Genomic DNA, 25,802 nt, shown 5'->3' on the forward strand with positions numbered 1-25,802 from the left:
GGGCTTACTATCTACCACTGTGATTGCCGGTCTTTCCCAAAACGAGAGCGTGGTATTTCATTCTCTGGAGTCATCATTCCAAAACTCTCCCAGCAGTTCAAAGCTCTGCCTGAGACCATGGATTAGGAAGCTGTTCTTTAATAACCCTGGGGAAACCCTGTCCCCAAACAGCAAGTGTGAGGAGGTCCCAGAGGGAGTCCCAGGGGACAGTTTCAAAAGCACTTCTGTGCCATTTAACTGGTTGTGTCCTTGAGCTCAGGCAGCTGGGCTCCTCAACAGTAAAAGCGACAACAGCAATCCAGATGCCAGCCACACTGAGGGACAGAGTGCAGAGTCTGCTGACGGCCGGCTCTCCGGGTCTAAGCGGCAAGGCCGGCCGCCTGTCTTCAGGGAGAAGGGTTTGCTAGCATCGCTCCTTTGGTGCAGCTGATGGATTAGGCCGGGTTCAGGGGTTAAGTATGGAGACCAGAAAGGTCTCCCCAGGGGAAAGTGCCCGAGCCCAGGCCAGGGGAGAGGCAGTGGGAGTTGACGCAGCCTGTCAGGGAGGATATTGCACGAGAGGCAGGATGGCGGCAGCAGAGGCCCTCGCCGCAGGGGGCGAGGGTAGAATCAGCCCCGTGCACAGGGGGTGCGTAAATCACTTCCCTGCGGCTGGCATGGGAGAGTGGTGAGATTCATCCCCCGCGGTCAGCCAGCCTTTAGGAGGGAGCAGTCATTTTCTCTCCTTGACTCAGGATCTGTTGAATTAGGAGTTCTTAAGAAATCATAAAATGTTATTAAGTACAGCTGTACTTGGTACGTGTATTTATTGTAGAAATTTATTTTGAAACTGAAATCAAAGGTGGATTTTAAGGGGCAGAAACAGGAAACCACCACTACCAAAAATTAAACATTTAAGATTTCCTTCTTTTATTCTGTTTTTTAATATAGCTCCAGCTGAGTGTAGAAGAAATTGTTCTGAAAGAGATTAATGTGTGATACCCTGGTCAGTACTACACTGGCCAATGAAAGGCATGAGCATAGCTAATAAAACATGCATTCATCTTTTGCGATTTATTTTCATTCATAGAGATGACTTTTACACCATCTCCTGTAGGCTGTTGGGTGACATTTGGTACATCAGTACTCCCTTTAAAACAAAAAAAAAGCAAACTGCCCTCTTGTTTCTCTCACCAACTCATGAGAAAAGACTGGATTTTCCTGCCAGCGTCTTCTCTCTCTGTTGCGTACAATGGCTTCAGACTCTACTCGTGTTTATTTTTGTGGCAAAAGTGAGATGGAAAAGATGTTCAGAAAGGTGTGGCCATGCAGACAGAGCAGCACCTCTTCAGGATTTCTGGTCAGGTCCCAGGAAGTCTATAAAAGAAAGGTGGACAGGTCACCACTGTCCTCTGACGGCTCAGGTTCCATTCCACACCAGCACCTAAGAGTCACTGGGTCAGAGGACTGAGGTCAGGAGGCTGGCTCATCGCAACTGCCTGCCATGTGTGCCGCTCCAGTCCTGCCGAGTCCCTAGTGCTTACACACAGTGCCTCTGGCCTTTGCATGACAAGGAGCTATGACACGCGTGTTGTTTTTCTGTGCTCAGACTAAACAAGTCTAGATAACCCGCCTGAAGCCACAGCCAAAAAGTGAAAGAAACGTTGCTACTTAAAACTCAAGTTTGACTCCTGAGGATTTCATCCTGAATGGTACCTGTCAGAGCCAGTGGTCCTCAATGGTGGCATTTTGAGCTAGCAGCATATTGTCCATCACCAAATTATTTTGATGCTAGTGGATTTTCAGGAACCCCTGCCCCTTCTTGTTTTTTAGGGTCCTTGTAATATTACTTCTTGCATACTAACTAGTATTATGGATAAATGAGGAAGGCTCCATGCCTAAATTTCTTCTCTGTTGCCAACCAGTTCATAACCATGGGCAAGTTACTTATTCTCTCTGGGTCTTAGTTTATTCCTGGCAATGACAGTATCCACATCTGAAGCTACCATGTGCATTGGGTAAGAGTACAGAGTCCCTACCCATGAGAAGTGCCTATTGAGAATTTGGACAGGAAGAGTTTTATCTATAATAACCAAAAGCTGGAGGGGGAAAAAACCAGTATCTGTCAACAGTTCAGTGGCTAAACACATGGCGGTACACCCCTGCGGTTGTGCAGTTGGCCAATGTAGCTGCTGCTACTGTTCTTTTGGGGACTACAACTCTTTTCTTTATTCTATTCAGGATTCTACTGTGATTCATGAGAGACATTCTCATTTCATTATGCAGAGGGACGTTTCTCTCCTGGAGAGGGCTCCCACTTTAGTGTTGACTCAGAAGGCAGAAGGTGATGCTGTACCTATATCTCATTTTCATGCCGAAGCCTAGGATTAATTTTCTGGAAGAATTGGGAGCAGGCTTGAGTAAATGAGTAAATAAATCATTTATTAAAAATCTGCATCCTAGGGGGTTATACTGGAGCCCAGAACCACTCCTTTGTGACAATAGTCAGAGTCCCTTGGGATTATATCTATTATCTTAATTCTGGAGTCCTTCCACACTCACTCAGCTCTGCTATCTAAAGAAGCTCTCAGAGCCTCCAGTCTAGGATTGGTTCAGTGCACTCTACCTCATTGTGAGCAAGTAATTACTTGTGACTATGTTGTTTCGTGTTCACTTTCTTTCAGGACGTCAGCACCAAAGGGCAGTCCCCATGGCTGGCTCCTTTACTGCCTGTGTCCTTTATGCCTAATCCAGGCACTTGCATTCAGCAGGTACTCAGTAATATTTGATAACTGAACCATCTCCATTACCAGCAGGCCTGTCAAGAGTTTAGTGGCTAAACATACAGAGGCACAGCCCTGCAGGGGAATACGACTGAGTGGGAAGCAGGAATGAGCTATTGATCCATGTAGCAACACACGAGTGTTTTACAACGTAATTATGCTGAGTTATGAAGCTAGAGGAAACAGATAGGTTCATTCTCTTAATTGGGTGGTGTGTTTACTGATATATGTTAAACATATCAAATTATTCACTTCAAATAGGTTCCATTTATTTTATGCCAACCATATTACCAAAAAGCTGTAAAAAGGGGCCACATTTATATTCTTGCAGAAGAAAAATGAAATACTTAAACGGTTTAACAAAGTGTATGCCAGATATGTCCCATGGAACCTACAAGAGGCTGTGGAGAGAAACTGAAGACTAAAAGAGCAATTTCATGGATGGAAAGATGGACCATGCTTATGGGTCCCAAGGCTCGCTGTTGTTAAGGTGTAAGTTCCTCCTAACTGTTCTGCAAATTCCAAGCAAGCCCAATCAGTTGGTTGTTGTTACTAAAAATGAAAAGCAAGTTCTAAATTGAAACAGAAACACAACAGCCCTGAAAAAGCCAAAGCACAGCCTGGTGTGGTGTGCCCACCTGTAATCCCTGCACTCTGAGAGGCTGAGGCAGGATAATCAGAAGTTCAAGTGCAGCCTGGGCAACTTAGCAATTAGCAACAAGGACCTCTCTCAAAAAAAAACCAAAGCCAAAGCAATTTTGAAAAAGAACAGAATTGCAGGACTTACACTACCATATTTTAAGACTTATTATAAAGCTATATACAAGTAAGACACTGTGGTATTGGTCAGTGAAACGGAATGAAGAGTCCAGAATAGACTACCCAGGTGTGGTCAGCTAATTTCCCGCAAGGAGCTGAGTGAGTTCAGTGTAGACAAGACATTCCTTTTACTGAACAGTGCTGCGACATTTAATGGCCATATGGTTTTTTAAAAAAACTATCACCCTTACCTTATACTCTGTACAAAAATTTAACTCAACATGGATCCTAGTTCCATATGCCAGAGATAAAATTATAAAACTTCTTGAAGAAAACACAGGAGAAAAATCTTAGTTTACTGGAGTTAGTTGATTCTTTTCTTTTTTAGTACGGGGATCGAACTCAGGACCTTGCATTTGTGATGCAGATGCCAGAACCACTGAGCTAAATTCCCAGCCCCAGGCAGTGATTCTTAAATAGACAAATTGCATGCCATAAAAGAAAAAAATGGATAAGTTGGGCTTCATCAAAATTAACACCACTTGGGAAAAAGACACTTCTAAGAAAATAAAAAGACAAGTTACAGCTTGGAGGAAATATTTTCAGAACATGTATGTGATCGAGGACTTGTGTCAAAAATATATAAAGAGCTTCCACAGCTCAGTAATAAACAAAAGAAGATATAGAGCAATAAAAGCAAGGAGAAACAAATGGATTGCATGAAATTAAAAAGCTTCTGCAAGGCAAACAAGACAGCAGAAAGAAAGAGATCCACAAGTTAGGAGTACATATTTACAAGTCATACGTCAGGCAAGAAACTCATGTCCAAAATGTATGAAGAACTCATGACTACTCAATAGCAAGAAGACAACTCTGCTGAGAGTGGGCAAAGGACCCCAAGAGACGTTTCTCAAAAGGTCACTTACAAAAAGCTGGCAGACACATGAAAATGTACTGGACATCAATAATCTTCAGGGAATATTACTTTAATGCAAATTAAAACCACAGCAAGAGATCACCTGATAACTGTTAGAACTGCTACAGTCAAAAGATTGGTGAGGCTGTGGGGAAAAGATAACCCTTGTACCCTGTTGGTGGGAATGTAAATAGTACAGCCACTTCAGAAAATGATGTGGAGGTTCTCAAAAAAAAAAAAAAAAAAGAATTACCATGTGATCCAGTAATTCCACTCGGGGGTATATACCCAAAGGAAATGAAAAGAGTTTGATAAAAAAAAAATTATCTACAGCCTCCATGTTCATTGCAACATTACTCCCAAGAGCCAAGATAGGAAATCAATAGAAGTGCCCATCAGTTGGTAAATGGGTAAAGGAAATGTGTATATACTCGGTGGAATACAAGTCAGCCTTTAAAATAACAGAATCCTATCTTTGAAACAACGTGGATGAATCTGGAGGATGTTATGCTAAGTGACGGGGACAGAAAGACAAGAATTGTGTGATTAAACTGGTATGTGTGGTCTAAAAATTCAAACTCGTGGAAGTAGAGAGTAGCGTGGGAGTTACCAGATGCTAGGGATGTGCAGCAGGGAAAAAGGAAAGGTTGGTCAAAGGTACGACATTTCAGTTAGCCAGGAGGAAGAAGTCCTGTTTTTTGTTTTGTTTTGTTTGATACCAGGGATCGAACTCAGGACCTTGCGTTTGCGAGGCAGGCAGCAGAACCACTGAGCTAAATCCCCGGCCCAAGTCCTGATGATCTATTATGCAACAAAATGACTACAGATGATAATAAAGTGTGTGTGCATGCATGTGTATATTTGGTTTTGGGGTTCTGTTTTGTTTTCTGGGGACAGGGTTGTTGTTTTTTGAGACCAGGTTCCAACTATATATAGTTTAGGCTGGCCTTGACTTCACTATGAAATCCAGGCTGGGCTCAAACTTGGCGACCCTCTTGCCTCAGCCTCCCAGTGTATATTTTTAAATTGCTAAAAGAGAGGATTTTGAATGTTCTCACCATAAAGAAAGAGTAAATATATGAGGTGGTGCATATGTTAATTAGCCTGGATTGCCCTTCCACAGCATATACATGTATTGAAGCATCACATTGTACTTCAAAAATATGTAGTTATTTGTCAGTAAAAATAAAGTTTTTAAAAACCTGAAAAAGAATAGGATTAAACACAGAAAAAGAGTATATGGAGTAAAAATTATTGCATCAAACATTTTAAAAGATGTAGAGATTCAAAATAACATGAAAAAGTCCTTAGCATCATAGTCATTAGAGCAGTTCTAAAATAAAGCATTGACTTTCCACTATCTCTCCATTCGCATGGCTAAGACTAAAAAGACTGACAATACCTAGTGTTAGAGAGGCCATGGAGCAACTCGAACTCATCCATTCCTAATAAAAATGTGAACCAGTACAGCTAATTTGGGAAACATTTTGGCAGGTTCTCATAAATTTTAACATACACTTTTCATATGACTCAGCTTCCAAAAGAAATAAAACTATGTGTCTACACAGACTTGTACTCACCTGTTCATAGCTTTACTCTAAAATCCCCAAACTAAAAACATTAACTAGTAAATGCATACACAAATGCAGTGCAATACTATTAAGCAATGACAAGAAATAAATGCACATATAACACATGGATAGCTCTCCAAAGTGTTATGCTAGGTGAACAGCTGCAAAAGACCACTTCCTGTATGAATCCATGAATATGAAATTCTAAACCATAAAAACTATATTGCCGGGCCGGGGATTTAGCTCAGTGGTTCCGGTGCCTGCCTCGCAAGCGGAAGGTCACAAGTTCGATCTCCGGTACCCAAAACAAAAAAAAAACAAAAAAAAACTATATTGCCAAGACTAGGGGATGAGGTCGACACCAAAAAAGCAAGAAGGAACTGTTCAGGGGATTAAAAAATGTTCTATATTATAATTGTGATAGTGGTTATCTATAACTTTATACATTTATCAAAACTCATTGAAATATGCACTTTAAATTGATTTTTTTTTTTAGCCTATAAGTAAACCATATTGCAAAGCTAAACAAAGCCTTGGGAGATTTAGCTAAAGCAATGTTTAGGAGAAATTTATAGCACCGAAGGTCTTATATTAGAGAAAAGAAAGGTCTATGGGCAGGACAGCACACACCCGCAAGCCCAGGCACTCAGGAGGTTGATGCAGGAAGACCTAGACTGTAGGACCAGCCTGGCCAACATGGCCAGACCCTATCTCAGAACAACAGTGATAAAAATAAAATAGAAAAAAAAGAAAATATATAATCATTTATCAAAAGTTCCTTCTCTTTTAAGAAGCTAGGGGGAAAAAGGAGTAAATTAAACTTAAAAGTTAGTAGAAAGAAGGAAATAATAAATCAGTGAGGTAGAAAACAGACAGACAAAATTAGCAGAACCAAGAATTGCTCTTTGAAACAATTAACTAATTGGATAAACTCCTACCTTGACCAATCAAAAAGAGAACACAAATGATCATTATCAGAAATACAGAGGAATTAAAGAAAGGTTGTCACTACAGGTCTTACAGGAAATAAAAGAATATTATGAAAATATATGTGAAATGGAAGGATTCATTGAAAATTACTACTTTCAAAAAATTAAACAGGGTTTGTGGCTAGTGCTCTGTTAAAGAAATTGAAGTTGTTATGTATAGCTTCCCATTGAGAAAACTCCAGGCCCAGATGGTTTTACTGGTGATTTATTGAGGATAAAGTAGTAGTTTCAGTTTGGAAAGAAACGTAGCGATAATTAGAGGCAAAGCCGACCTATAAGCTTTTTGAAGCTCGTAAGTGACTTGTCCATTATCATCACCCACTTAGTAAGTGGCACTGATAGGGCCAGAGCTCATTTTAGCTCTTTTCACTATACTGCACACCTGCAGAGACTTAATTATATAACCATTCTAATTTTTGCTTCTGTACCATTCAGACTCACATGTTAAGACCTCTCCTTGATGAGGATAAAAACACCCAAGCATTTTCTTTCAGGTTCTTATAGTCACAAAGAAGCAGACATTAAGGAAAACGGAATCCATACTACTTGTTTGAGCTTTTTTTTTGGTACCAGGGATCGAACTCGGGACCACGGGCTTGCGAGGCAGGCAGTGGAACCACTGAGCTAAATCCCCAGCCTGTTACACTGCTTGTTTCAACAGAATGAGTCAGTATGTGAAATCTCTCATGCATGGGCAGCAGAGCTAACAGAGCAAAACAGGAGGCTGGAAGTGTGAAGAAAAGTCTGGGGGCTTCCTTGGCTCCTATGACAGGAGGAATAGATGAAGAAAAGGAAGAGGTTGGGGTTGTTTGGACCTAGAAGCTTGGAGGCCCCCATGCTGGGCTGTGGACACCTGAGGAGGGGCCATCTGCTGCCTCTTGCTGGTCCTTTTCTGAGTGTTAAGATGAGGCTGGTGCCGAGGGAAAGAGGGAAGAGCCACCTGCTGCTGCTGGGTGAATTCCACATTGGCAGGAAAAGCCAACAGAACAGGAAGTAGCCACACTACCGTCCCCTGATCTCCAGTCTCTCACTAGTGCCCCCTGTTGGGGGCACTGCACAGGAAGCTCCCCCTAGCAAAGGTGAACTGTAATTTGCAGTCTCAGCCCCAGCACCACAAAGCAGAATTTAGAACAGGGCTGGGGGTGCAGGACCGCAGCTAAATAACTAGGAGCGCCTCCCTCTTTAGCTGCTCAGCTTCTGCACAAAACTGAGCTTGTATACACCAATGCTGCTTCTGATAAGAAGATGCAGCCGTCCTTACTCATGTGTGGCCTCTCATAGTAGTTGTAATATCAATCTCTGGATGATGTTAACTCCTTCTTTAACTTAGTCACTGTTCAACCGGGATATCTCTGTCATTCAAAATTAAATGATAGTCTTCCTACTCTGCATAAGATTGATTAAGCACATTTCACCCTGTCCCTGCTAATTACAACAAAAAGCCCCAGATAAGACACAGAAAGGAACCAACAGAAGATTCTGGAAGGTGGGCAAAGAAGACAGGCTGGCAGGATGTGAGGGATGACCCAGCGATGAGTTTTCCTGGAGTTTTTGTTTTGTTTTTTTTCCGGCCTCCTGTATGTATCCCAGCCTTCATGCTAGAGAAGACCTCTAGCACAGATGAAAACAACAACAAAACTCAAGAAGGACCCACTGTCTCTAGCCGGAGGCAGCCACTGCCATCTGGGCAGACTCCGAGAAAGAAGCCACGGATAGCCCTGTCTACTAGATGCATTCTGGGCCAGGTGTTGCAGAGCCCTGCAGCCACCCCTGCCCTGCAGTCACAGGGGACGAGAGCAAAGACACGCTCCTCCTTACCCACCGTCCACTGTGGGATTCCTGTCACCCATTCCCTGCTTGCAGCAACCATGGACACCCCCTCCCCACCTAGAGTGGAGGGCAGCTCCAGGCAGAGGGGCTGGGAAAGGGATTCTGTGATCTGTGCCCCATGGCTGGGGCACACTCCACCTCCCCCCTCAGAACAACCCGTGCATGAAGCTGAACGGAGCCAACACAGAAACTGCTTTAAGAAATAAGCGGTGGTGTCGAATACGGCCCAGGTTTCCACATTGCCTCTGAGCAGCTCGGAAATTGGGCAGACTAGAATACCACTGGAAGGACTTTGAAAACTAAATTGACATTCCATCCACAGCCCACAAAAATGGTCCAGGACCTGGATTCCGAATGTAAATTGCCTGCAAAATAGAAACCTGAAATAGGAACCAGCATCTCATAGCAGTATTTAGAATGTGCCAGCATTTCTTACTAGACAAGGACCAGGATAATTGCATCTTTAATCAGAAAAGTTAACTCTCAGATGCCAACACAAAGATGACAAAGACTGGAATTTCTGAGAAGCATTTTAAAGAAGCCTTCATAAAAATGTTCTAATAAGCAATTATCACCATTGAAACAAGTGGAAAGATGGGAAATCTCAGCAAAGAAGCAGAAGATACAAAGAAAAACTAAATAGACATATCAGAACTGAAGTTTATAATATATAAAATGAACAGTCTCTGATGGTCTCAATGGGAGAATGGAGGTAACAGAAAAGAACCAGTCAACCTGAGAATAAATCAGTAGAAATTATCCAATATGGACAACAGAGAGGAAATAGATTGAAATAAGTAGATAGAGCCTCTGGAGCTTATAGGACAGGCACGGAATATGTGACATTAGTGTCATTAGAGTTTCAGAAGAAAAGAGAAAATGTGGGTCTTAAAACTTCAATAATGACTGAAAATTTGGCAGAAGACAGATGAGCTCAAGAAGCTGAGCAAATCATAACCAGTCACAGAATAAACTTCATGTAATTATATAAACTGAATCAATTGTAGCAGCACTTCTATTTAAAATAGTAATTGGAAAGGAAGAGAATAAAAATAAATGTGATTTATATATACACATATGCATGGAGAAAAAAGGAAATCTGCAGGCTGAGTAGCGAGGTCAGAGACCTTAGCTGATATTTGTTAACCTTCCATTTCCCCTTGGTTCCCAAGCGGCACCTGGCAGATGACTGCTGCCTCAATTCACTAATGCTCCGCCACTGTTTAGACTTCCTATTTCTTCTTGGATTAGTTTTGATAGGTTGTCTTTTTCAAGGCATCTCTTCATTTTGTCAAAATTATAAAAATGTACTGATAGAAAGCCGTTCATAATACTCTTGTGATTGCCTAAGATTATAGGATTTGGAATAGTATGTTAGTTTTCATTTCTGAGATTGGCAATTTTTGGTTTTTTCTCTTTCTCTGGCTGAGTTTGTTAAAAGTTCATTAGTGTCACAATTCTTGTTAGGAATCCACTTGTGATTTTGTTGGTTTTTCTTTTGTGTATTTGTTTTGTACTTAATTACTCTTTGCTTGACTGATTTCATCCTCTACTTTTGTGAATTTAAGTTGTCATTATATTTGCAGCTTTTTAGATCATTGATTTTAATATTCATTTTTTATATATGAATTAAATTGCTTTTTAATTGCTGCTTTAAGTGCATTCTCAAGTCGTGATGTGTCACATTTCTATTATCCTTCAGTTCACAATATTTTGTAATTTCCATTATATATGTAACTATCTTTGACTCATAGTTATACAAAATTACATTGTTTATTTTGTCAAAATTTTAAGTTCTCTTTTTTTAAATTTCTGGTTTGATTCTACTGTGGTAAAAAATATATACTCTGTATGATTTTATTTTGAAATTTACTGAGGCTATGTGGCCCACAGAAATGTCTATTTTGATAAATACTCTGGGTGTACCTAAAAAGAGGACTCATTCTGCAGTTATGGATTTAATGTTCTTAACTACATCTTAACTAAGTAGGGTTAGTTACCCCAATACTTTTAATTTGAACTCAATCAAAATATCTCCCTGCTTGTTCTATGAAATAAGTATCTCCATTTCTATTCTTCTGTAGCTTTTATCACATCTGTAACAGTTAAATTCATTATCTTAGTTTAAGTAAAAAGTGCTTCAAACACAGTATTTGTAGTGTGAAAACCAAAGAGAAAACATGCAACATATGTGTTTTTTACTATTTCTCTAAAGAAATCTTAGGGAAATCTGAAGAGAGAATAATCTTCCTATTTGGGCATTTTTTGTAAAGGAGAAGCCCACAGTCAGTATTCTAGTTCTGCCTGAAGAAAGAGCAGACCCAGTGACTTCCTGGAACCTCTTTGGGTGTAATCATTCTAAGAGATCAGAAGTCCAGAAGATCTGTGAGATGCAGTTGCAGGTGGAAAAGCACCAAAGTGCTATGCGGAGTGTCCAAGCCCTTGGCTGACCTGTGCAACAGATTGCATGCATGGGGATCCAACAGCATCTTAGAAGCTGAAAGAAGGATGCAGAGGTCATTGTCAGGGAGGAGACCAGAGCAGAGCTCCGTCTCTCCTTTGTGAAAGATTCTGGTGGCGCCCCTGCTGGGGCACAGCACGCAGGCACAGGCCCCAGAGTTCTGCATGTTGCTCACAAATGTGCAGGGCTCTCTGGGCAGCACCATGCTGGGGTTGGGAGGAATGATTTACAGACACCATTTGAAAGCAACAGGCTCCGTGGTGGAGAGCGGAGGCCAGCTCCCAGATCAAGCACTTCCCAAAGCTTTGAGGAGGAAATTTCGGCCTAAAATAAAAGGAAATGGATGTAAGATAAAGAGTAGAGGACAATAGGGGATGCAAGGTTCAGGTCTCTGCACATCGCGTGCCTGTTACCCGTTCCCAGCACCCTGTTTCCAAAAGCTCTGTTTGAAAGAGTCACAGGGTCAGGATGTGAAGGGACTTCTGAGATCACCCTGTCGCTGGTGCTGTATTGCCGAGGACACTGAGGTACACAGAGGTTGTCACTTCTTTAAGGTGTTGAATGTACATTGATTGCAACCCTCGAAGGTCACCCTAGCAAGTTCTTGGGACTTGGCCACACAGACATGTGGACCTAGTGCTGAGTATTATTATTTATTTACTCGGAAGAAAACTTCAGGGTTCCTTGCCTGTTCCAGTGGGGTCGTATTCCCTGTTGGAAGGCAGAGGCCCTGGGAAGTGTTCCATCCTGCTCAGCCCTACAGTCAGGAGCTAGGAATGATCCTCTCTGGCCCTGCGTGTTTCTGACTTGTTTGACAAGCTCTAGTGTGCTACCAGATGTGGAAATTCTTTTCAGCCTGGGATAATTTATTTATCTGTTTATGTATTTTACCAGGAAAGTATCTATTGAGTCCTTGATACTCATTTGCAAGAGACTCCTAGGGGAACAGTAGCAGTGTATAATGTTACTTGAATGTTTGATTTTTTTTTTTTCTCAAGTCTGTCTGCTTTTATTTCAGACCTAAAAGAGCTGGGAAATAAAAAGTGACTTATTCCTGCTCCCCTCCCCTGCCTCTGAGAGACAGTTTAAAACATGTGGTAGAAAATGAGCCATGGATACTTGGCCGAATGCATGAACCTGTGAATTTATTTTTCCTTTCATACTTTGATCCACATTTCCAACCATAAAAAATTATTAGCACTTAAGTGTTGGACATTTTTCACCTGAGAAATGTGAAATGCCCTGGGCTAGTCAGGAGCAACTGTACGTGGTATTAGGCACAAAAGGTTGATGCTCTTCCTTTTACAGCTATAGGTGGTGGAGGTTGGTCAGAACTCTTGGGTGCTAATCACTTGTGAGTGTTTACTTGTATTATCTTATTCACAGCTGCCCAGGGAACAGTAAGTAAATACTCCCAAAGAATCATGGGAAGACAGCAGGCTAGCATAGGATTTTCCTTGTCAAGCCATCTTTGCATGGGTTTTTCTCATGTAGGATGCTCCAAGAAGAAAAGCTCCGAAGTGAGAATGAGCTTGGTGTGTGTGGTCGGGCCGGGCTGGCGAGCAGATGGCCGGGCTGGCACCGGGTCTGTGTGGTTAACAGCAGCAGCTTGGGGGTCAGGTGGCAGAGGCCCTGCTGATGGGAGGCTTTGAGGCCCAGTGCACATTCTACACGGACCTGGGCTATAAAAGGAGCAGATCATGGGGTGAACTCCCCGTGGAGACTTGAGGACAGGGACACCAGCTAGGTGGTGCTGGTGTAGAATCAGTAGATTTAGCACATGGTGAGGAGGCTTGGCTAATTGGAGAATGCTGGAGCTGAGACTCTGAAACATTGACTTTTTGAACAGAAGTAGTAAAATTTAAACCTGTCTGTATCCACACCCGGGGGAGTGGGAGAAAGGACATAGTCTGTGGTTCTAAATACTTTTCCTCTTCTTATTAGAATGATTGAGCAATGCAAATAGCTTATCCTGGAATTAGATTTCACAATGATGTCCTTTAAAAGTGAACAGAGGAGGCGGGGACAGGCAAGGCCTGGCAGCGAGCAGTGAGGAGCAGGCAGCAGCTCGATAGAGCGAGCCAGGGATCGCTTACACCTGAGAAGAACTACAGAGCAGCACGTGCCAGACGTGGAAGTCCAAGTGAAACGTAGAAGGGCCGCCTCCTTGAGCACATGAGAGTGTCAGTTGCACCCGAGGCGTTCTCAACAGCAGCAAGCTCCTGTGGTGGGTTTCCAAGCAGAGCTGAGACAGGCGTTCTTAGCGGAGACCCCGAGAGGTCGTTAAAGAGTATTGGAACATTAAGATTCCTTCCACCTGCTGTCTGTGAAACTTGTGAACACCTTGCATTCTCTCTAGGAGAACCCATACCGTACCTTTATAGCTGTCCCCGAGGTATTAAGGGAACTGAAATTTTATCATTGACACTGGATTTGGTGGAACAGCAGTCGTAACTGGGCAAGAGCATTGGCTACCAAATGCGATGCATCCTGCAAGATGGGTGGATCTTCATTGGCACCTTTAAGGCTTTTGACAAGCAAATGAATTTGATTGTGATGAGTTCAGGAAGATCAAGCCAAAGAAGGCAAAACAGCCAGAACATGAAGAAAAGAGGGTTTTGGGTCTGGTCTTACTGCATGGGGAGAACTTGGCATCCATGACTGTGGAAGGCCCACCACCTAAAGATACTGGCATTGCTCGGGCACCACTTGCTGGAGCTGCAGGAGGTCCCGGGGTTGGGAGGGCAGCTGGCAGAGGTGTACAGCTGGTGTACCAATTCCCCAGGCTCCTGCTGGATTAGCAGGCCCTGTCCGAGGAGTTGGGGGTCCATCCGAGCAGGTAATGACTCCACAGGGAAGGGGTACTGTGGCAGCTGCTGCTGTTGCTGCAACTTCCAGCACTGCTGGAGCCCCAACCCAGTACCCACCAGGAAGGGGGACTCCACCCCCTCCTGCAGGCAGAGCAACCCCACCTCCAGGCACTATGGCTCCTCCACCTGGTATGAGACCACCCATGGGGCCATCAGTTAGGCTTCCTCCTGCTCGAGGGACACCAATAGGCATGCCTCCTCCAGGAATGAGACCCCCTCCACCAGGAATTAGAGGTCCACCTCCCCCAGGAATGCGTCCACCAAGACCCTAGGATACTGTTGATCCATCCAGTTACTTTTTCCCCCACAGTGCTTCTTGTGAAATTGTATAGGATGTTTGTGAGCTTTTTGTCCCCTTTCTGCATTAATAATAACTAATAATAAATGCATATAGCAACTAAACTGTGAAAAAAAAAGTGAACAGAGAGCTGACGGGAGGAAGCTGTCAAGTCCATTCATCCCAAGCCTCCTACAAGGAGGGTGCCACACATAGTGACTCTGAGGGCAGTAAATAGATGTCAACCAAGTTGCAGAATTGATTCTCGCAAGCTTGTGATCATAATCCTTCTGATAGGGAATTAACTGCTTACCTACCTAGACTTAACACGTTCACAATGTTTACAATTTGTATGTCTTGCTGCTGGGCTGCTCTGATTTGAACACGTTGCATTCCTGCCAGTTTGAACCACCGGTAGTCCATGCATGGCTGTCCATCGGGCAGCATGGAAGAGCCCCATTGGGTGGTACTAGCAGCCCAATGGCACAGTCATGCATGGACCACCAGTGGTTCAGACCAGCAGAAACATATTAAACTCTGAGCCTAAATCTAGAAATGTGCCCAGGTTAGTTGGGGATGTATAAGGATCTCTGCAGAAAGGTTTCTCTTTATGGTACCTGGAACCACTTAGCCCAATGATGGTGAACTTTTTAGAGCTTTCATTCATAACAAACAGCCATCTGTGGCACATGTGCCATACGTTCACTACCACTGACCTAGCCCATCTTTCCATGGGCTCTGAGGCAGGCTCACCTTCGAGTTCATCCAGGCCTCAAGACACTCAATTCTTGCACAGCCCTGACTAATGAAAAGGGACCCTAACGAAGGAACGCACCTGCAAGGGGTGGATAATCTAGTAATCCAAAGTGTCACAGTCTTTGCTGAGAACCAGCTCTGTAAATTTGTAGGCCCTGACTTTATGGCCAACTCAGACCTTTGAGCCTCCCCAGTCTGACCTCGCAATACCTGGAGGGATTGGGAACTCAACCACTTCCCCTTCTCCGGGTGATGAACTGCGGTCCCAGAAGCACAGGCTCCAGCCAGAGTCTGCCATGTGGCTGCAGGTGTGCCGGCTGCTGGTGCTCATGTGAGCCAGGCTGGCTTTGGCACACATGGCGTCAGACCTGGCCAGGCTGGTCCAGATCAACTCTGTGCAGGGCCTGACACTAAAGCTTTATTTACAGTGTGGCTGGGACCATTTTGCCAAAGGCAAGCTTTTGGAAAGCTCAGGAAGTGTGATGTGCCATCTTTGTTAGCATCTAATGGAGCTGATGGCTGCACACTCCCTTTAGACTTTTGTGTCCATGAGAGTGAGTGACACTTCCTCCGAGAGCATTTCTTGAGCCTAGACAGAATGCCAGGACAGTACTGAGAAGGACCTCGTCTGCCCGTTACCTCCGACTGTCATAAGTACCTCCCAGCCCATTGCAGAGAGGCTTGTCCTCAGAAGAGGTGGCCCGAGGGCTCCTCCCATGAGTGCTCCCACGTGTGGGACAGTCAGCGGTTCTTCAGGAGACACAGGAAGGCTGTGGTTGGAGGCTCTTCCCCGGACCTCTGCACGTGGCTCAGGTTCCCTGTGTGTAGCCCGTGGAACTGACCGATCCAAGCTGCCCATCCTGTCTCCAGCTTGCATTCATTTACACCCCGAGCCTCACGGGACGGAGGGAAAACAGCTCACGTGCGCACGGGCAGCAAGCGCTGCTGAAAGAGGATCCAGGTCCCGGCCAGAAGTCACGGAGGTGCTGAGAGACCCGCGCTGGAGGCTGACCTCTCAGAGCCACCGCAGCACCCAGTCCCCACCGGAGGACAAGTCAAACAAATATTAAGGCAAGGAAATCGAATATGTATGGCGAACACTGAAATAACATCTGACCGTTTAAAAAAGCACCCAGTTGGGAATTACAATGGAGTGGCACTTTTTTCTTCCCCACCGAGCAAATTAAAACAGCAAGTTCAGAATTTGTTTACATAGCCATTAATGGAACCTCAAGCGGGGCACTGGCGGCTCACTGTTCCAAAGAGGATGCATGCTTCTGCCACTGTCTTCGTGCCCATTGAAGGCGCCTCCTCGAGGACTCCTTTCCCCGAGAGGCAGGTGCATTTCCCTTCCTGGGAGCTCGCCTCGGGCTAGGCAGTGCTGAGGAAGAGTGCGTTCCTGACCTCTCCACCACCGCCTCAGTACCCCTCCTGGCGCTGCACCATCTGTAGTGCTGTAGTGCTCATTACAGGGTCCTTTTAGAGAGGCAATGCTTCATTCAGTGTCTGAAAGAAGTGTGTGCACCACCCCCCGCCCCGTGAACAGGAGGTATCTGCAGCGACAGTCCAACCTTGAAAGGATCCATATGTTGGAGGGTTATTGTTCCAAAAGCTGCCTGTTGTCTCCTTGGGATTGATTACTGGAGAACTCTGTCTGGCTGCTTCAGGAATTCAGAGCTTTGGGACGTGGCCTGTGGTTTGGGATGTGGGGAATTTATCTTCATGCGCTGCTTATCTGGGCTGATAGTGATAGAGATGCTTTGGGAAGGTGCATGGGCAGGGCGTGGCACGGGGCCAAGGGAGGTGCAGTGGAACTGCTCGGCTCCTCAGGAGGGCAGAGCCCATGGCTTTCAGAGCAGAGCCGCGTCGCTGTTTGAGAATGAGCCCCACGTCCACTGCAAGATCTAACAGCTGCCTGCCAAGTTCTGAGGCTGAGGTAGAGGCTGGTGACTGCTCTTGCGCGAGATGCAGTAATTCTGCATTTGGGGAGAGTAAAAAGAAAGAAAACTGGTAAAAGTTCAGGGCTGTGTTTGACCTCACAACTGTCACAGCCGTGAAATGAGTCTCTAGAAAGCAAGATGAACCAGTCAGAGTAATATTTACAGCTCACCTCTCAGATCATATTTATTTCTTGGTGCTTGAGAATTGGTGCCTAGGGCTCACATTAATCATGATTGCAGTATATTTGCTACTGTCTGTTGGCTGCTTTAGATCAAGACTTGGCAACCCTTAAAAGCAGCCCTGCTTAGGGTTGGCCTGAAGATTTGAAGGGTTAGGCAGAGGTCATAATCACGTGTTGACACTTCTCTCGGAGAAGGAAGAAGCCAGCTTTTCACAGCTAGGGCCACCAGTTACATCCACAGCAGCGATCTAGGGCTTAAGTGAAAAACTCCAAGTTCCTGTGGTCCTTTCAGGCGGGGGTTGTGTCTCTCTTGTAAGTCAAGCTGTGTGCCTAGACTTTGTGCACGACACATATTAGAGGCACATTAAATATTCTCTGAGTGATTGTAAGGTTTGCATGATTCATTTATTTATAAATATACTTCCTGAGAACAAAATTACAAGGAAAGCAAAATGATTTCATATTCTGTATTCATGGCCAGTATAAAAAAAAGAGTGGAATTAGCAAATGCTGGTGAGGATGCAGAGAAACTGGATCACTCACAGATTGCTGGTGCGAATGTAATATGGTTCAGCTGCTCTGGAAAGCAGTTTTGGTTGTTTCTTATAAAACTGAGCACGCAGCTACCACGTGACCCAGCAGGCGCACTCCAGGGTCTTCATTCCGAGGATGGCAGTGTGTGCTCACACCGAAACCTGGCACAAAAGTCTGCAGCAGCTTGATTTGTAATTCCCCAAAACGACAGTCATCGCAGAGATCCTTCAGTGAGTGAACGGCCACACAAACCTCGGCACATGCACATCATGGAACAGGCACAGCAGCAGCAGGCCACAGACCTCTCATACATCCCGAAGCTCAGCTGAAGCTCCGGGGAATTGCGCTGAATGAGAACAGCCAGGAGGCTGATTCTATTTGTGTAACCTCCTCGAAATGCCATAAAAATGGAGAACCCATGACTGGTTGCCAGGAGTTGGGGTGGTGGCTGGGTCTTAAAAGATCAACGAGGGCCGGGAGTTAGCTCAGCGGTTCTGGCGCCTGCCGCGCAAGCGCAAGGACCCGAGTTCGATCCCCGGAACCAAAAAAAAAAGCTCACTGAGAGAGACCCTTGTGGTGATCAGATGCTCTGACCCTTGATGAAATCAGCATGGGGGCATGGGGACAGCATTACCCTTGGGAGAAACTGGGCTAGGGGTACACAGCCCTCTGCATTATTTCATACAGCTGCCCATGAATCTCAAAGTTCAATTTTAAAATATAATGGGATTCAGTAAGCTTCTGAGAGTCAAATGCGTGAATGAATTCATAAAATAGGAATACTCAAGTCTCCATCCCTACATGACAACTTTAGCTTGCTATTGGGTTGCCTTCCTAGATCTTGATGTCAGGACTAGTATTTTGAAGCTAATCGGAACATCTATCTTTCTTTCTTTCTTTCTTTCTTTCTTTCTTTCTTTCTTTCTTTCTTTCCTTTCTTTCTTTCCCAGCCATTTTTACATTTTTATTTTGAGGCAGGGTTTCACTAAGTTGCCCAGCTCAGGCCTAAAACTTAACGATCCTCCCGAGCAGGCTGTAGCAGGCTGGATTTCTTTTTTCTAATATTGTGGAAAACATTGTTGCTTATGGCAGTTTGGGTTTTATTCTAGTTTTTCCTTTTTTATAAACCACGTCAATCATTCTGAACAGTTGGAATATAAATGAATAAGTAACTTGAAAGAATCACTGTGCCATGTGATTCTCCAGTAAGAGGTCATGGGACTTAACACTCACGAGGGATACTGAGACAAACTTAACTCATAGAATAACTACTCCAGAACCTCATTTATACTTTAGAGTCCATCAGACTACAGTTTGTAGTTAATGTCCCTTCTTCCTTCTGCAGGGGAAGGAGGGAACAGAGGGGTTTGGCCAGTTTGCAGCAGTAGCATCCCTGACCCCAGCGACAAGCAGCACCAAGTGCTGCTCCAAGCAGGAGCATTCATTACCCCCTTGCTGAATGGAGCTGGTACCCTTGGGCACTCGGCATTGACATTGAGCCTCCCCCAGATCAACTTGACACTTCCAGAGCTCAGCTGTGGTTCTGTGTAACCAGCTCAAGTCTCTTGTTTCTCCTCACTGTGCCGGATTTAGAGAATAGCCATCCAGCTTCACATCACTGTTCCTTTAGCTGCACAAAGCAGTCTCCCAAGACCAGACTTAGCGACAGTGGGACCCACCCAGGAGCTGAAGTTATGGAGATACAAACAATGTCATGTAGAGAGGGTCTTAAGGGGCACAAAGTGACCAAAACCATGCCCCAATCCCGACCCACCTCCTGTTCCCTCACATACCTCGCTCCCACTTTACTGTCTCCCAAGGGATTCAAACCCTCATGAAAAGAGTGGTTGGGTCTCATCTTTCCTTCAGCCGTGTCTTGCTCACATTTCCTTCTCTGCCCCCGAGCCCCACCGGTTACGAGGTTCCAGTCGGCCTCAGATGTGGATTTGCTCTCGCTTGTTACATCCACCTCACAGGGGCTCCCCCTCTTAATGGGGTGAGCATGCACCCCTCTTTTTTGCTAAATGGGAACCACATTCATGAAGAGCCTCCAGCGTTTAGAAACTGGGTGTGATGGGTGTGAAGGACTCCGCCGTGTTTCTCCTCCTCTGCCTGCCCTGCTGTTCCCGGCCCGCTCACTTGGTGAGCGCGGCGACTTACCATGTCCACCACTGCCACTGCCACTTCTTGTGACCTTAGCCACCTAGTTCAGTCTGGCTTCTGGGAGATGAGGAGCTTATTCGAGTCAGAACAGCAGAAAATCACAGGACTTCATGAAACAAGGACTAGACTGCTCCTTGGGAGAGCCGTGTTCTCATCTGTGCAGCGAGAGAGCTGGACTGAATAGTGTCTGCCTGCTAGGTGATCTCAGAGAGGTAGCGGACAGGGCCCGCAGTGAAGGGCACATGGCTCTCCCTCTGGCCAGCTAGTGCAGACACAAAGATAAGACAGATGACTCAAAGCCGGCTCCTCAGTAGTCTTCCCAGCATGGAGACCTTTGGAAGATACATCACAGCACTCATCCACGTCCACTGTGCCCTCTCTGTCCCTTGGTCTGAAGGGAAAGGAATGCACAACATGTGCCTGACTCCAAGGCCTTCCCTCCAGGCAGGCTGGGGCACAGGGACTACCACCAGGACTCCAGGAGCCTCGATGTGTTCCCGATTGTGCTGCTTGGCTTATTTTAAACGGAAGCTCGCCTTGGGTTTCGAGGAGGGGCTTTCAGGCAGACTGCAGGTCTTCACACATAATGCACAGGTGTTCATCAGTTATGACTTCTGGGTCCCCCTGCTTTACATGTCTCAATTGCATTCCACATGTGAACAAAGGCCCTTGGGCTTTTTGCGAAGTACCTTGATTAAAAACTGCCACCTAGTAGGATAATACAATCAGGGGTCAAAAACAAAGATAGTCAGTCCCTCCATTCCACTTGATCCCAGGACATTTTAAATACAAAGGTGAGCTGTGTTCCCAAAGTGATGAGAGCAAATCCTGTGCCTGGGTCACCTGGAAGCCAGCAGCTGCCCCTCCCCATCTGGGCACCATGCAGGACGCAGCCAGGAGGAAGAGCTGCTGACCCAGGCATAGGACCTCGGGGTTTGGGCTGGTTCATGGGAGTTCTGTCCCTCTTGGAAGATTAAAGAGAGACAAAACTCTGGAGGCGTTGGCAAGGAAAGAAATGCAACTGGGGCCCAGGGACTGCACCCTAGATCTGTACCCATTTCCCTTGCCAATTCCTGTTCCCTCTCTTGGTTCACAAATCCTGATCCTTGCCTCTCCCTCCCTCCCACCGGGCTATGAAATGGTTGAAATGGTCGCAACTGCGGCAGCCACTTCAGAGCCCAGCTGTTCTCCCGGTGCTGACCCTCGGTTTCAGGTCTGCAAGCCCAGATGGGCGCCACCTGTGCTGCGCCGTCGCAGCTCCCAGCCTGCTTCCTGCGGCTGCCTGCGGTTAGCAACGCCCTGCTCCTGTCCTCCTGTTCTCAGGAACACTTCGGGTGCCCGTGTGCGTGGCGTTTAACAAAGTTAGATGAATAGGCCAGGCTTTTGCACCGCTGATGGGTCAGTTCCTGGAGAACAAGTCAGTGAGGAGGAGGATACAAGAGTTTAGCTCCTAAGAGGACACCGGACATTGCGGAACCCAAGCCCTCATTTTGCACACAGTGAAAGGAAAGCAGCCACTGTGAACAGGCAGCTGCAGAGCTCATCGTGGGTCTGCGATTCCCCCTCCCCACCAGTGCACTTTCCATACGATGTGCAAGTCTTGCCTGCCTCAAGGGCTTTCAAACCAAGCTGGAAATTCTTAGTTTGATCCTGTGGAAATAGGAAGGCACAAAAGAACTCTGGAGGCTTTTGGAGTTTTCTTTGTTTGGGTTTGTTTAGCTTTTGAGATGGGGTTTTGTTATGTATCCAGGCTGGCCTTGAACTCACTATGCCCCTTTGTCGCCCAGGCCAACCTCAAAATCACGACACTCCTCCTGCCTCAGCCTCCTGAGTGCTGGGACTACAAGTGTGCGCCACCAGGCCTGGCTTGTTTTATTTTTAATTAAAATAAATAAATAATAAAACCTTCCTGAGTGCGGAAGCGTAAGTAAGCACATCTGGGTGTCCAGAGAGGAGACTATGCGTATTATCGGGTAAGAGGTGTGTGGGGCCGAGACTGTGGAAATTAGAATAGAAAGAGAAGCTGGAGAGTGGTATTCCATTGTTACAATTCGCATTTGCACAGTGGCGTGGCCCAAAGGTAAACACTGTCAAATTATTGCCCGGGTCCTAAGCAAGGCAAAGAGTCTCCTGAGAGACAAGCCTCTGTCCGCAGTGATGTGTGTTATTAAAATAGGTGCAGACACAGGACCCGGAGGACTGTGGCGGCTCTGGGATTTGGATGCACCTCAGAACTGCAGAGGCACAGTGCGGACCTTCAGATGCCAAGCTACAGCGTGCACAGGCATCTGGCAGGACTACGAGAGCTGACCCCAGGGCAGTTCCCCCGGGTAGGAGTGGGGGGCAGCCAGCCCTGAGGAGGGGCTCTCTCTCTGGCTGGGAAAATGCTTTACTGTGTACATAATCGACTTCGGTCTACACCAGGGCCAGATTAGAGGGCCATCCCATTCTGCTGCACTCCGTTTTGATCCTGCAGTCGGCCGCTGAGTTATAGATGAAGTGGCGAGGATGGTGTCTTGATTGCATCCAGCTGCCTAGAGTAAGTCAAGGACAGAGGCCCCATAGGAGAACAGCGCACTAGGAAGGGTCCAAGGAATCTGAGATCCAGGACACCTCTGATGCCTCGAGTGCAGCGTATGAGCATCCCGTGACCCGGTGTCACCACAGTGAGTCCCCTGGAGAGAGATGTGATAGGTGACTTCCGCCGACAGAGCCCCTTACTGAAGTCTGAACAGCACTTGGCCCTAAAACGGAGCCAATAATAACAATGAGAGTAAGATGAAGCTGTGAATTGGAGCGGGAAGGCCTTGTAAAGAAGGGCTCTTCGGGGAGCTGACCGGACTCAAAGTGAAGGAAAAAAGCACCCGAGTGTGGTAGCAGAAGCACCAGCAGAATGAGTGCCACCTCCCTGCACCTGCTGCCTGCCTCTGCTGTGTGTTCCAGGGGTGTCATCTGCCTGGGCTTTCAGAAGGTCCCTTAAGGCTGCCGCAGTGAGCCAGGGGCATGGTGCCCACGTGCTGGGCAGAGGCAGTGCATGGTGCCCGAGGGAAGAGCTGGCTCACCTGGCCGCGTAGCCGCCCTGGGCTCTATAAAATCCTAACAGTATCGTATTATTTTAATCTGTTGAAATACAAACCCCAGAGCAGAGGAAACTCAGCAGCTGCTCACACGGTGGAGGAAATGTAGACATGGATTCATTTGTCCACAGCTAGTTGGGCGATGCCTGTGGCCCATTAACTGTGTCAGTTACAGCCCGGTGTTGAGGAGGCTGAGAGGCTGGTAGCTGACCTGGATTCCCTGGGCTCCCGAGAAGGGAGGCTCTTCCCATAACCCCAAACCACCACAACTCAGGGCCCCTAAAATCCTGCAGAGCATCACAGAGAGGATGGGAAAGGGACAGCGGCCACAGTGGCTCAGCATATGCCCCGCACTTCCGGGGAGGCACCAGAAGCTCTGTGCTCCTAGACTGCGAGTTGTCCCTGTGCTGTCCATGGCACAGTTGTGCATGGCAGCTGCCGATCCATCCTGCCCCAGGCTCCTTCCATCCTGGGCCGAGGAGTGTGCTGCTCCGGCTGGGATGGAAGGAGACGCCACCTCGAGTCCCCTCCTTTCTCCGGCTGAGCCTTCGTCTGTTCAGCAGACAGATTCTATGTAGGATGTTGTCTTGTGATGGGCACAGTTCTCTGTGCATGGGACACTATAGTGAAAGGGACAGACTCTGTCCTCATCCAGAGAGAAATAGGTAAAGATAAATAATCATAAATAGCTGGCAAGGGCCGGGGATTTAGCTCAGTGGTTTCGCCGCCTACTGTGCAAGCGCAAGGACCCGAGTTCGATCGCCAGTACCAAAAAAAAAACAAAAATAAAAACATAAATAGCTGGCATGATCACAAAAAATGAAGCTTTGGAGAAGCAGAGCGAGGGGTAAGAGGGATATGATAAGAGAAGGGAGTTGGCGTGGGATTTGGCTGAGATGGGAAGTTCCAAGACCTCTCAAGATAGATGCCATGTAAGCAGAGACCTGGCTGATGAGAGGTGACCAGACTTTTGCAGGCCTGGGAGAGCATTGCAGCCAGAAGCAACAGCACATGCCTGGGCCTTGATGCGGTCACAGAGCAGCAAGAGAAGTGCTGAAGCTGGGCCTGTGTGACCCACAGAGGAGCCTGTGGAATGCCTTGCATGTGATAGGAAGCCAGTTTTTTGTTTTTGTTTTGAGGGTAGGACATTTCTTAAAGATTTTCCAGGAGATGTTATAGGTTGAATTATAACAACCTCAGAAAGAGTATATTGAAGTCCTGATCTTCAGGCCCACAGAGTGTAACTTTTTGGAAATAGGGACTTCTCAGAGGTGACTGAGTTAAAATGAGACCACCAGCATGAGCCCTAATCGGATGTGACCAGTGTCCTTGTGGACAGGGACACAGGGACACACAGGCAGGCTCATGCTGAGGGAAGGGACCATGAGAAGCTGCAGGGTTGGAGCCATGTGTCTGCAAGCCAGGGAGGGTTGCGAACGGACAGAGGGACAGCCGGCCTGGGAGCAGAGGATTGGCCTGGGTGGATCTTTCCCTGCAGGAGGCAGCAGGGTGTGGACCCGGTGACACCTGGGCTTGGGCTGCAGCGCTTGAGACGAGTTTCTGTTGTTCTGAGCCCCTCAGTTTGTGGTTGTTTGTTACAGCACCCTAGAAAAATAGGAGAGGAGGGGCTGCCAGCACACTGACTGTGCCCCGAGAACTGTGGTGACGTCCTCCTGGACCTAGCACATGCTCTGGGATGTGACCCTGTGACTTGTATCGACAGGTCAATACCTAACTGAACATGTGAAAATCAGGAGCATCCACAGGTTGGATTCGCCTGTGCAGAATACTCCGTGCTCTTTAGGAATGGTCCTTACAGGGGGGCCATGCACTTAGGGGTTGAAAGGACAGGAATGGCAGCAAGGACACAGGCAAGGGCTGTCCGTGGATGCCAGGTCGGGTGGCAGAGAAAGCGAGAGGCCACCAACAGAGGCAGCGGGACTGGGGGTCAAGGGACAGGGGATGGCAGAGGCCCAGCAGCCGGCTGCACATTCCCTGGCATGGAGGAGATGGAAGGGATTGTCGGGGACAGGGCGTCAAGAGCTCTGTTCTGGACACGGTAGGTCGGAGGTGGCTGTCCTTTGTCCAGGTGGAGATAGTAAGGGGTTGGTTATGTCAGGGATGTTCAGGCCCAACATACTGCAGGGGTTGTGAGATTATGGACGGTTTTTAAGGGATTCAAACTAGATGCGATTCCTTAGAGAGAATGGGCTTGGAGAAGCGAATAGAGCCTCAGCAGGGACCTCAGGAGGCCCATTTTGAAAGGCTGCTGTTGGCTGGGGACCGAGAAGAGGCACAGGGCAGCCAGCAGAGCGCCAGGGCACGGTCGCCCGGGGGACCTCTGCTCTCTCAAAGTTCAGCTCCGGTAGGCAGAAACCCATGGGAAGGCCTGAGATTGGCCTCATCCCCTGAGACCAACTACATTTTATTTCTTCCAACAAAACTGTCTAAGAGCTATTCCAAACACAGAAACCAAGTGCAGTGGACCCTCGAGTTACGACTGGCCTGATGCATGAACAACTTGGGTTACGGACGGAATTTTAGTTTTAACATATGAACAAAGTTTAGTTGCATCCTGAATGCTGGCCACTCATGCTTCTGAATGATCTCAGATACAGATTAAACCCTTAAAGAGTTCTGAAAGGAACATGACAACATCCTTTGCTGTGTGGGGTTCACTGAGAAATCCTGGCCCAATGTCTTTCTAAGGACAGT

The 25,802-nt window shown here is 46.5% G+C and overlaps 1 protein-coding gene and 2 pseudogenes across 3 annotated transcripts in view; all 3 read left to right on the forward strand.

Moving 5' to 3' along the window:
- Ext2 (exostosin glycosyltransferase 2) overlaps positions 1-25,802 on the forward strand; it is a 134,629-nt gene that overhangs the window by 98,143 nt on the left and 10,684 nt on the right. The gene's annotated exons all lie outside the window — the stretch shown is intronic.
- LOC106009952 (SNRPN upstream reading frame protein pseudogene) lies at positions 567-13,575 on the forward strand (annotated as a pseudogene).
- LOC147829563 (small nuclear ribonucleoprotein-associated protein N pseudogene) lies at positions 13,772-23,907 on the forward strand (annotated as a pseudogene). Its single transcript, XR_015449023.1, has one exon. The product of XR_015449023.1 is annotated as a small nuclear ribonucleoprotein-associated protein N pseudogene (transcript).

Source organism: Heterocephalus glaber, unplaced genomic scaffold (assembly GCF_053883595.1).
Source record: "Heterocephalus glaber isolate CG9 unplaced genomic scaffold, H.glaber_assembly_v1.0 deba00000594, whole genome shotgun sequence".
NCBI lineage: Eukaryota > Metazoa > Chordata > Mammalia > Rodentia > Bathyergidae > Heterocephalus > Heterocephalus glaber.